A 13,044-nucleotide genomic window follows, 5' to 3' on the forward strand; every position below is an offset into this window, starting at 1 on the left:
CTATGGATAGAAATTTAAAAATGAAACCTCAGTAGTTCTAACTGTGAATACAGTAAATATTTTAATGAAGTTAGCAAATTCTCTGTTAGATGTGATCTTTTGAAACTTATGTATTAAACACTTGTCTAAAATTGATGTGTCTGTTGGATCCACTGCATTTTGGAGTCTTTAAATCAATTCAACCATAAGCTTTTATGTAAAAATACTTCATTTGCTTTATCTGACTTCCAATCACCACAGACAATGTATATGGTTAATATATATTGTAGGAACAACATCCGAGATCTCTTTCCATAAAATTATGTATATTTATACTATATAGTATATATATGCACTCTGTGTTTTTCTGTCCATATTGGACACATACATTGCAGCTCTTTGTGTTGCTACTGGTTCTAGAACAGAATTTAAATCAGGGAACATCTCATGCTGAAGGTTAGAGTCTTTACTTGAGTCTGCCCCAGAACAGTTGCTGTGTGTCATTCTTCTTCGCTCTCTCCTTACCATCCTGTCTGTACTACAGTATCCAATGAAGGCAAAATAGTTCTAAAAACATCCTATCATTTTTCAGATCATCTTTCTTCTGAAATCAGAGGTTCTCTGGCAGATTTTTTTTTGTTTTGTTTTGTTATCTTGACTGATAAGGAGCCACACAAAGAAAGCTACTGATTGTTGCACCCCACCCTCAGTTTGCAGCTGGGAGTGTGACAAAGTGTAGAGCAGTTTCTGTAAGACGAAGGGTGAAATGTGCAGGAATGTGTGACCAAAGAGATGAAGGCATTTGAAGTGAAACAATATTGCGTGAGAAAAGTAGCAGCAGGAGTCATTGAAAATGTATTGATTTAATTTTACAAAGAAATTTGAGGTTTAAATAGTGATGAATTGTACAATTTTTCTTCTAATTAACATTTTAAACAGGTTCAGCAGACCTGAGGACTACACAAGGGTTAATGTCTGAATTTCTGAAAAGCAGATTTCAAAGAAACCTCTTATTCCTCTTTCACACTGAGAGTTTTAAAGTTACAGTTGCATTCTAACAGGAATGGGTGTGGATAGAGATGAGTGAGAATGAGTTTGGCTCAGTGAGATGAGTAGCCACCTTGAGACCAGGAAGGCCAGGTTTGAAACCTGCTCACAGCAAAACAAAAAAAACAACAAAAACAACAACAAAAAAAGTGGTGTATTTACTTGAATTATTCAAACCTCACATTTATGATATGATTAAAATGGCTATAATAAATAAGGAAAAATAAAGTTTCCTTTTATACATGATAGTCATATAGTCTGGTTTAGAGACTGTGTGCCAGACTGTTCTGCTTTTATCTCATTTGTTTCTGAGAAGTAAGGTTGTTCCCCTCAAATATAAGCTGACCCCCAAGGAGGAAGTTTTATTTTTGTGGATAACAGTGTGTCGAAATAGATTTCCTCGATGCATTTTCTGCAGTTTTAAATGCTTTGTTCCCCAAATTAAAGGCTGACTGCTGCTTTTATTTTGAAACCTCCTGTAATAAAAAGTATTTAGGTAATAATGAAACAAAGTGTAACATCTCAAGGAGTCCTTGAGATAGTGAAACTAAAACATGAATTTCTGAAAAGGAGCTTTCATAGAAATTGTCACGGCCCGAGGCCAGTAGGAAAACGGACTCCAAGGCAGACAACACTGAGGCGCAGGGACTGAGGGTGACAAAGCTTTATTTACAGTGATGCAATTAATGTAAACAGCAAATGACAGTGAGAGGTGCTCAAAGTGCTTACCATAACTCAGAATTGCTCAACATAAACAAGGAATAACTCAAAAACACTCACAAGAAACCGAGGACTAGCGGCAACCTAAACAAGCTTCACATGCTAGAAACTCCACTCTGGGACATGAATTTAAATATAACGTTAACTTAGAGGCACACTATGTTTCAATACTCCGCTTGGAGACAAACAGTTTTAACTCAGAAATTCACAATTTCTGATTTACTTTGAAACTCATGGCTGACTTGGCATTTCTATGAAACAAAACTAGAAGGTGCACTAGAAGGGTCTGTGGGGCCAGGGCCGTGCAGAGAGGTTTAAAGGGGCGGGTGCTCAAAGTTAAAAAGGGGCACATTGAACCAGGCTGAATAACAACAGCACACATTCATCAAAAATCTAATATGGGCAACAAGGCAAAGCAAACATCGCCGATGTTTTACCTGATGGGTACATGGTAAATGGCCTGCATTTGTATAGCGCTTTTCTAGTCCTTAAGGACCCCAAAGCGCTTTACACTACATTCAGTTATTCACCCACAGGCGATAGCAAGCTACATTGTAGCCACAGCCACCCTGGGGCGTACTGACAGAGGCGAGGCTGCCAGACACTGGCGCCACCGGGCCCTCTGACCACCACCAGTAGGTGGCGCCACCACGGGGTTAGTATCTTGCCCAAGGATATTTGGCATGCAGCCAGGAGGCAGCCTGGGATCGAACCACCGACCTTCTGATTAGTGGCTGACCTGCTCTGCCACCTGAGCTACAGCCACAGTACAATGTTGCTGTTGAGGGGTTTCTGCTGCTCCTGCTGCTGATAGTGCTGGAGGGCAGGGCTGTGTTGATCTGAGACTGTAGACATTAAAAAGTCCATAGGAGAGATGGTAGCTGATTAAACAAGTATCATGAGATAATAACAAAATGCAAAGATTGGTGACAGTGCTTGGAACCATATGGCAATAAAAAACTGTGAGAAATAAACTCGGCTCTGCCTGTGATTCACTCTTTGCTTCTCTTCTTCCTTCCATCCCATCATTTCATATATATCTCTCCACTTGCTTTCCATCTGAGAACAAGGCACAACTTGCTATTGCAATAAACTATAATTTAATTATCCACACCTAACAACTCTTGCACTTAATCTAAATGATGACAGAAAAATGTTATAGACCTGCCTTTAGTAGCCTCACACAGCTCCTACTGTTTCCTCCTCATGTCCTTACCAGCCATGTCTGGACAATGTTATATCATGAGTAATATTTTTTTTAAAAATCCATCTAAATAAAACACACACATGCACACACAGTGACATTTTAGACCTTCTTCAGAATACTGTATATACTGTGGGCATCATGGTGCTGATCCAGAATCCTTACATTATTATTTATTACTAGAGCTACAATAATAAAGCAAAGAGGAGGGGGAAGTAATAAATATGAAATAATGTATTTATGATGATTCCATTTGTTTCACTATCCACTCTGTGCAGGGCAAAGCTTATTACATTTTTAAACTGTAGAGATACAATAATTTTACTGTTGTAAAATCCAAATTTTGTCTTATTTAAAATATAAATCTAATATAATCTGCTTCTTAATGTATGTTTTTTAAAATACAGCGTGTGTTTTTTAAAATATTATTATAATGCATAATTATGTGGGCATGTATATTACATAATACAAAATACTACATAGAGTGCACTATACAGGTCATCGGATGTTCAAGATGGGCTTTACATCTTCCAACAACTGCTCACACTGTCAAAACAATACACCAGACAATTACATTCATGCTCTTTGGTTCTGTCCACCAGTGCAGAAGTTTTGGCATGAGATATGTGAAGACTTATCAAAGTGTCTGAAATGTAACATTCCAACTTCCCCCTTAGTGTGTTTGTTGGGCAGCTTAGATAATGTCACTTCAGAAAACAATATAGCCCATATGGTTTTCACTGCCCTATGCATAGTCAAGAAAACTGTCCTCATGAACTGGAAAAATAAAAACAATCTTAATTCTAACCAATATAGAAATTATCTATTAGATTACATTAGTTTTGATACAGCCTCGGCCACCACATCAGATCAATTGCTCTGGGCTCCTTTGATCGGCTCCATTACCTAGTGGGGGTGGGGGGTCATAGTTTGGTCCCGCCTTCAATGTTGTGATTGGTGTGGGGGCAGGGACAGGCTCGGGGTGTCGGGGGATTCCCCGGAGGCATCTTCCTTGGGGGGCTCAACCCGGGGTAGCGGTCATGTCCGGTTGGGGGCTCTTTTCTGACCATTTCCTCGTGGCTGCGTGCAGCGGGGCTAGGGGAGGGTCTGTGGTGATGGACGTGGGTTACTGACCTGGTAGCCTGTCTGCCCCTGGGTGGGTCCGGGATGGGAGTGAGGGTCTGGGGGCGCTCCATCTCTGGGCCGGGGCCCTGGTTGGGCCTCGGGGCCTTGGGTCCTGGTTTGTGTGGTGCCGGGGTTGTGGGCGGGTGGGTGCATGGGAGCCCATCCCTGGCGCAGGGTGCCGCCGGTGTGTCGAGTCGCCTGTGGGGCTCTTCAACCGGTGGGGGAGATTGTCACACCTTGCAGGAGCTTTCCTCCCCTCAGGAACTCTCTGCAGGAGGGGGAGATACAGGAGAGGTGGAGGAAGATCTCAGCCTGGGCGTCTATTGTCTCATGTAGTCTGGAAGACGAGTGGATGGTGGGGTGGGTGCAGTTTTCTCTGTGGTGGGGTTGGGTGGACTGTCCCGGGCTCTGTGGGGCCGGGGGGCGCTGCCGCGCTGGGCCCCGGTCTGGATGGGCCTGGGCCCCCTTTTCCCTGGCGGGTCGCGGAGTGTGGGAGTGCCTACTGGGGTCAGCGGGGGAGCTGGCCCCAGGGAGGGGTCACCGCCCCTCCCTTCCTTTCCTCCCCATCTCCAGCTGCCTCCCTCCTCCCGCTCCACCACAACCACCCACACATGCAGGGCCTTGGAGTAGGGGTATGTCGCCAGGATGCAGAGGAGGCTACCCCCCCCCCCCCCCCCCCCCCTCTGTCCTCTTCTGGCTGCCTCTGCCTCAATTTTATCCCACCACTTAGACATACACATTACTCACACCCTCATTACACATACATATAGGATCTTGGGGGTGGGCACAATACATGGAGTCCAAGTTACCATCAGGGTGTACACCTCACCCCTGGCTTCGTTGCCCACCTCTCAATTTTAAATACATGTAGACATTGAGGGCCAACAGGAGGGACAATGCGCTTACCTGCTGCTCTCTGGCAGGTAGCTCCATGCCCTCCTGGGTTTTAATTGCACCTTAGAACACACATGCATCAACACTACTATGAGCGGGTGGAGGGAGGTTTGGAGTCTTTTCTCACCCCCGTTCTCTGCGGCCTGCTGGAGCAGGGGGGGCTGGGAGGAGTTGGCCGTCCGGCTGTGGTCTGGGGTGTGGGGCCTCCCTGCTGCTGCGGAGTCGGGGCGGTCTGCCTCTCCCCACCACAGGGAAAGGGGTAACACCACCTGGGTCTGGGTGCAGTTCCCCCCTCCAGGGGCAGGGGTACCTAGACCCGGTATGTAGAGTACGCTTGGGGAGTGTGATTGCGTATACAGCGTCTCTTTATATTTGTCTCCACGTCGGTTGAGTGTGAAGTGCACATGAGAGCATGAGGGTGGGAATGGATGTTTGTGTCTGTGTGTGCCTGTATGTCTGTGTCTATATGTCAGGTTGGGTATCAGACGCCACCTCTCTGGGGACATCTCGGGCCTCCCAAGGTTTGGAGGCCTATCTCCACCCACCACCACTTCCCCTGCCGGTGGCGGACTCCCTCAGGTGTCGGTGCGTTGGTGGTTCTTTGTATCTGGGGGTGGGCGTCCGGGTACACACCGGCTCACTCCTTGGCGGCCGCTTATTGGGGCTCGCTCGGGCCATTTCAGAGGTGGGGTGCCCCCGGCCTCTCGACCTGGGGCTTGGTCACTCAGGCACAGCTGGCTGCCGGCGGAGCCCACGGGCACATCACTGCAGCTCCCCCTGGCTTCTGCTCCGCGGCTGCTGAATGAGCCCTCATCTGGGACTCTCCTTAGCTCTAACTGGGACAGTGGCGCAGCTGCCCCTCTGTGGGTCTTCCTTGGTCTCTTGTGTTCTGGGGGCCTCTGGATGTCTGGAGTTTTGATCTCCTCCATACCTGCTTGATACCATAAAGGACCGGGCTGTGGCTCCCCACACTCCCTAACAGATCATTACATGGAGAAACCTTTGGAATGCAAGCATGCTGATCCACACAGGTATGCACACAGGTGTACACATGGGTATTCACAGGCGCGGACTAAAGCTTTCTTGGCTGCTGCCTCAAAGCACACTGTGCGCTGTCTATCTTGCGTGCTGAACAATATCGTCTATTATTTAGTAACTATTGATATTTATGACTAGGTAGTTTATTGTGATGGTGCTTTTTTTTTCTATTATTATGTTGCTCTTTGTTGTTTGCTGTCTCCTCTGTTTGTTTGGTTTTTTTTCTCCATACAGGTGACCCAGGAGTTTGTTTTTTTTGTTGTTTGTTTTTTTTTTCTCTCTTCCCCCCCTTCTCACCGTCTCTTCTCCCCTTTGGTTTTCTTTCATTCTTTCCCCGTCCTATTAAAAAAAAAAAAAAAGATGAGAAAGGATGAACTGACACTCCGCCATCGCGTGATGTCACATGCTGCTGTTTCTGATGTCACTTAAAAAAAAAAAAAAAAAGAATCTAATATGGGCAACAAGGCAAAGCAAACATCGCCGATGTTTTACCTGATGGGTACATGGTAAATGGCCTGCATTTGTATAGCGCTTTTCTAGTCCTTAAGGACCCCAAAGCGCTTTACACTACATTCAGTTATTCACCCACAGGCGATAGCAAGCTACATTGTAGCCACAGCCACCCTGGGGCGTACTGACAGAGGCGAGGCTGCCAGACACTGGCGCCACCGGGCCCTCTGACCACCACCAGTAGGTGGCGCCACCACGGGGTTAGTATCTTGCCCAAGGATATTTGGCATGCAGCCAGGAGGCAGCCTGGGATCGAACCACCGACCTTCTGATTAGTGGCTGACCTGCTCTGCCACCTGAGCTACAGCCACAGTACAATGTTGCTGTTGAGGGGTTTCTGCTGCTCCTGCTGCTGATAGTGCTGGAGGGCAGGGCTGTGTTGATCTGAGACTGTAGACATTAAAAAGTCCATAGGAGAGATGGTAGCTGATTAAACAAGTATCATGAGATAATAACAAAATGCAAAGATTGGTGACAGCGCTTGGAACCGTAAGGCAATAAAAAACTGTGAGAAATAAATTAGGTTCTGCCTGTGATTCACTCTTTGCTTCTCTTCTTCCTTCCATCCCATCATTTCATATATATCTCTCCACTTGCTTTCCATCTGAGAACAAGGCACAACTTGCTATTGCAATAAACTATAATTTAATTATCCACACCTAACAACTCTTGCACTTAATCTAAATGATGACAGAAAAATGTTATAGACCTGCCTTTAGTAGCCTCACACAGCTCCTACTGTTTCCTCCTCATGTCCTTACCAGCCATGTCTGGACAATGTTATATCATGAGTAATATTTTTTTTAAAAATCCATCTAAATAAAACACACACATGCACACACAGTGACATTTTAGACCTTCTTCAGAATACTGTATATACTGTGGGCATCATGGTGCTGATCCAGAATCCTTACATTATTATTTATTACTAGAGCTACAATAATAAAGCAATGAGGAGGGGGAAGTAATAAATATGAAATAATGTATTTATGATGATTCCATTTGTTTCACTATCCACTCTGTGCAGGGGGAAAGCTTATTACATTTTTAAACTGTAGAGATACAATAATTTTACTGTTGTAAAATCCAAATTTTGTCTTATTTAAAATATAAATCTAATATAATCTGCTTCTTAATGTATGTTTTTTAAAATACAGCGTGTGTTTTTTAAAATATTATTATAATGCATAATTATGTGGACATGTATATTAGATCGTTTTTTAGTGAAATATAATCCCTCCAGAAAGGCAGGAAAAGCCCGGAAACTTGCTTTAAAACTAAATATGTTCCCTAAAACGGTGGACAAAGCTACAGACCCATGACAGCCTTACACAGGTAGCCAGCAGCTATGACCAGTCTGTGTCTCTGAGTTAACTTGTGTTTCTCCTACAGCTCCGGACCGCTAAAAATGCGCGTGCTCTTTGTGAGCTCGTTCCCGGCTCGTAACCAGCGCGTTCTGCCGTCAAGGGCGATCATTGGTTAATAGTGATCATGTGACTGATGCAAGCCAGATCCTTTTATTTAGCAAAACTGTGATTAGTTAAATATTATTGTTGAGGGGCACAGACAAGACTCCGCACAAACACACACATTAAAAAAATAATAATAATAATTTTTTTTTTTTTAAGTTGCCTCAACAAAAGGGCACTTTGAGCACCCATCAGGAAAGGGTGTAGCTGTCCATACCTCAACCTTACAAAAGCACAACCACTGTCCACACCCAAGCCACACCTCACCTCACAGTAAATGATCATTTCCATTTTAAGCATTTCCAAATAATCATTTTCCATACTGCCAGTATAAATATACACAGTATACTGCCATCACTACAATATACACGTTTTACACACTCCTTTTGTTGTTGACATTTACAGGCTGTGTGCAAAAGGCCACACTCTTCAAATTCATGCCAACTAATATTTTTACGTCCAGTAGGTGTCCTACTAGAGCAAATGAAGCTTCAAGACGCTTTGCGCTGGGGTGAACCAATTGGATGAAAAGCTTCAGTGCTTCATGAAGCTTCATCTGCCCATCACTATCCAGAGGTCCTCTGAGAGTGGAGAAAGCACAAACGTCAGAAAACACATGAAACTACTATGAACTGACAAAACTGTGGAAACCCTGACTGACAAAGGTTTGCAGATGATCTGGCAAGGTGTGAGTCTGAGCGCAATAGTTGGGTTGCGGTCACGTGGTTCTGATGACGTGTGGAGGCAGCGCGATTTTTGAGTGGAGGGCGGAAGTAAACATGGAGGACACTGTGGAGAGTCAGGAGAGCAGCTATTGTGCAACTTTAGACCCCGTTTCTCGGGAGAGATATAAACAGATAGTTAAAAAATATATCGGACGTGATCCGTATTCTTTGAAAATGTCCGAATACACCACAGAAGTAAAGGATTTGCCTACTATCGAGGCTGTGGATATCACCAACTACTTGGTCCTCCAGACTTCTTACTACACTAGGCAGCAAATGAAAGCTTTCAAGAGTCTGGAGGCGTACAATTTTTTTGTCAGCGGGTGGGTCCACAACCTTGGAACAAAACGTCTCCGTGATGGATACAGTTTGGTGTTTGCAAGGGTGAGTGTTTGTTCTTATATTGCTTTATCTTAAACACGCTAACAGTTAGCGGTAGCGGCTTTAACGTCAACAAACATGCCACATCCTTAGGACTTCGTTAGAGTGACAGTTGTTTGTTTCAAGGTAAACCATTCTCAGAGGTCTAACGAGACACCTCTGAAGACTTGGGTAATTAGGGTTCTGGTTGTGGATTCTCAGCTGGAAGCTGCAGTTCGGGGTTCTCCACTGTCACTAGGCTCAAATCCGGGCTCTCAGCCGTCTGTTGCATATCCAAAATCGCCTCTGCACATCGATGCTGTTCTGCCTTAAGCTTCATTCTTTTATCTCGTTTGAGAACTGATTCCGATCTGGGTTTTCGTTCGTAGCCGAGATTGACCGTCGGAGCCCAGTCCTCCGACTCTTCGTCATCCAAAGCACTTGGGCAGCCTATAGTCCCAATCAAGTCAATATTAGACTACTAACTTAAAAGCACTAAGTAAACGAGAATTTAACGACAACCTAATGCTAATAAGTTCGTTTGCAAACATAACATTACCTCTGACGAGGTGGTCGCTGCAGACACGGGCATTGGCAGACTCTGCTCCTCCCGACTGTAAACGTAAATTTAAAATCCATTTTTTCCTACGTTTTTCGGTTAGAATTTTCCATTTTTCTCCTCTTCGTTGGGCTATTTTTGGTACCCTAAAATACCGTTTATCAGTTTCTCGGGTCGACCTACTGGAGCATCCGTAAACACAACAAGACATAGGCATTTTGCGTACTGTCTGTCTGTGATTTTGCGCTTATCTTTTTCACTTCCGACCGCCAGTCAAATTTCGCGCTTTACGTCGACGTCACGTCTACGTCAAATGAAACCTAGCTATTCCAATTACGCTCAGGTGTAGCCTGTCAGCATGATGTGGTGGCTCCGCCCAGGGGTGGGAATGCCGGCCCTGTAGGAAGGCCCAGCACTCACCCGGACCATGGCAGAAATCTCTTTTTCTTCTTTTATACACTCAGTTTTTAAGGTCAGAGTTCTTCAAAAAGGCAACACGTTTAGTACTGTGATGTGGTTTGTGTAATGTTCAGAGAGACTCTGATAAGAAAACATCTGCCTGAAATATTTAAAGTATCCAGAAGAAGAACTGATAAATAAAGCTGGCTCAGTTTACCCTTTGGGTCCTAATCCTGCCTGCCACACAGCCCTACCTGACAGATAATGCTTCTGATGCAATAACCAAAAAAACAAAAACCCAAAAAAGCTACATGAAAAATAATTTGCTGTATTTTTTATTTAAAATACATTAAAACCATAAGGACCTTGCAGTGTACATCCCCTTGAATGATGTATAAACAATGTGTGTAAATTGCACATATTTTGTATAATGCTCCGATCCCACATCAAATGTACAAAACATAAATCAATGCTACAGTATATATATATATATGCATAAAAAGCATGTTCCTCATCTGTAAAAACCAAGCTTAAATACTAAATGTAGCTGTAACAAGCTCCAACATGAAGTAAAGAGAACTTTGTAATGTAGAAATAAAGAAAAAAGAAAGGGAAAGCTACAGAAACTATGAAATATGATCATTAGAAGATCAAGAAAGATAAACATTGGCAAACACAATAACAACCAGGAGACAGAACTTAGCAAAAAAAAACTTATATGAACCCCTAAACAAATAAATTATCATTTAATAAATCATATCTGTAACTTGTACCTCATTATCACCTCAGGTATACATCGTAGATAATTATTTATGCTTTAAAAATGTGCATTTAGCATCATGCTTATTTTTTCATGCATGATTAGCAATTTATGAAAATGTTGGCTTCCCCTCCAAGAGTGCTAACGAGGCCCCAGACTGGAAGGTTAATGCGAGATGGCCAGTGTGATGCGGCAACCAAGTCCTGACCTCATGGAACAGCAACAGTAAGAGACAACGCGTGTGACTGGCAGCAGGGCAGAGGTTTACCTCTGCCTGCATTTGTGAGTAGGGTCTCTACTGTTGTTTACTGGGTGCAGCTAGATTGGGAGAGGGTCGCCATGGCCATGAGGCAGGGCCGCTTCTGGGACCATTGTTCTGGCCCCTATTTGTTATTTTACAGGACACCAACGCAAGGGGAGCTGTGGCGGTGGTCGCATGATGGATTCGGGTGCGGAACGCAAGCCGGGCTGGGAAGTGATGGGCCAGCGGAAGGACAAGAAGATGGGAGGCTCTTTCTTGTCTGCCGAAGACGAGGCTGGCGTGGACTCTGCTCTAAAGAAGGAATTCCTGGCCTGCTGAAGGACCCATAACTGGAACATGTGACATAATTATAGCAGGGGGGGGGGGGGGGGGGGGGGTTTAGTGAATGTAGACAATGGTAGTTTTACGGGTTTTAGAATTGTTTAATTTAGTTTTAGTAGATTGACAACATTTTATTACGTACATTTTAAGGGTATTTTTATTTGTGCTCCCTGGCCTAGTAATAAACTGTTTCTGACCAGAGCTGCTTCCTCTCTGTGCCCTGGGAATCTGACTCGCTTGCTCCCCCTTGTATTTTAAAGAATCTTCCAAAACAGAGCTACCTAGACTGCTTTTATGTCTGTTTGTTACAGGTACAATTGCTATAGTTGTCCCAAACCTTCTTAAGTACTACACCCCCCGGTGTCTGCAGCGAGGGGGTTGTAAAAGTAGTGTTGGAACACACTGGTACCGCAACCTTGTGAGTATTATTTAAACTGTGCTGCAGAAAGTAGAGTGTTTTTAAAAATGACAAAAAAGAAATTAGCAATGGAAGAGAGACATCAAAACTGATAAGAGTGTGCGTCCTTCCACAGAGAAATTGAGAAGAAAGTCAGCGTGTCAGTGAGTCTCCTTCACTATAAAAAGGCTCTGAGAAAATTCAGAAAACGCTAACTTGGAGGGCACCCGTCTTCTTCATGTTAACACTTTGAGATGTACTGTCACACTAATGTGGTTTGTTTGACGATGGTGACACAGCAGTCTGTTTTCACAGTAAGTTACTTTATTTTAGTCTGCATGTTCTGCTTTTCGTGGTTCTCAGAAACATGACTGAAATGTGAGGCCTTCATTCAGTTTCTGTTCCTGTCATCTTGTTGTTTCATTTTGTTTTTGTCTCTTTGTATGTTGATCTCAAACAGACAAGAAACGGAATTAGAAATAATTAGGACTTCAACAACTGACTGAGTAATGCGAATATTTTTGAAAATCCTTGACCCATTTTTTTTTTTTACTTCAATGCTTCATTTAATGCACGACTTTCTAGAGTCACTATGGAGACAGTATCATCCACAGCAGCAGCACTTGTAGCTGTAATCACAAGTGTCGATCTGCAGGACCTATGACCTCTATACAGAAGTCTGACTGATAGGATTTCACCTGATAATCGTAGATCCCCTGTCGGTCCACTTACTTTTGGGCTCAACTTTAGAGGCCTAAACGGCAGGCCCTAAGGGAAGGTTATAATTAAAAATGTTAGAGTAGCCTCTAAGAGCTATTTGCACTAATAAAGACGAATAAACTTTACTGTGGATGATGTCTGTATTCACTTGTCTACTACAATTTCTGGTGATTTATTCTTTTAACTTTTTCATGATTTTCAGCTTTTCCAATCACTTACAATTTAACTTTTACTTCTCACATGATACTTCCAGGTAGTTTAACTGAAAAAAAAACTTATTTGTGAACCATCATTTTCCTCTTTAGCTCAGAGAAAATTTTTCTCTTCCAAGAGCCTGATGAGGAATCTCATCATTCTCATTTACTCTAACCTTTCTGACACGGGTGAATGTACTAGAAGTTTGGACAGATGCACCAGTAGCAATGCTAGTTGTAGTACTCAGAGGACCAGATGTTGATTTGCCAAATGTGGTGAAAAGTGGAGCAGATGAAGGGAAAGATGTAGCATTGGTAGGGATCAGTGAATTAGATGTTGAAGAAGACAAAGGTGTTGAAT

This window comes from Astatotilapia calliptera, chromosome 3 (genome assembly GCF_900246225.1).
Source record: "Astatotilapia calliptera chromosome 3, fAstCal1.2, whole genome shotgun sequence".
NCBI lineage: Eukaryota > Metazoa > Chordata > Actinopteri > Cichliformes > Cichlidae > Astatotilapia > Astatotilapia calliptera.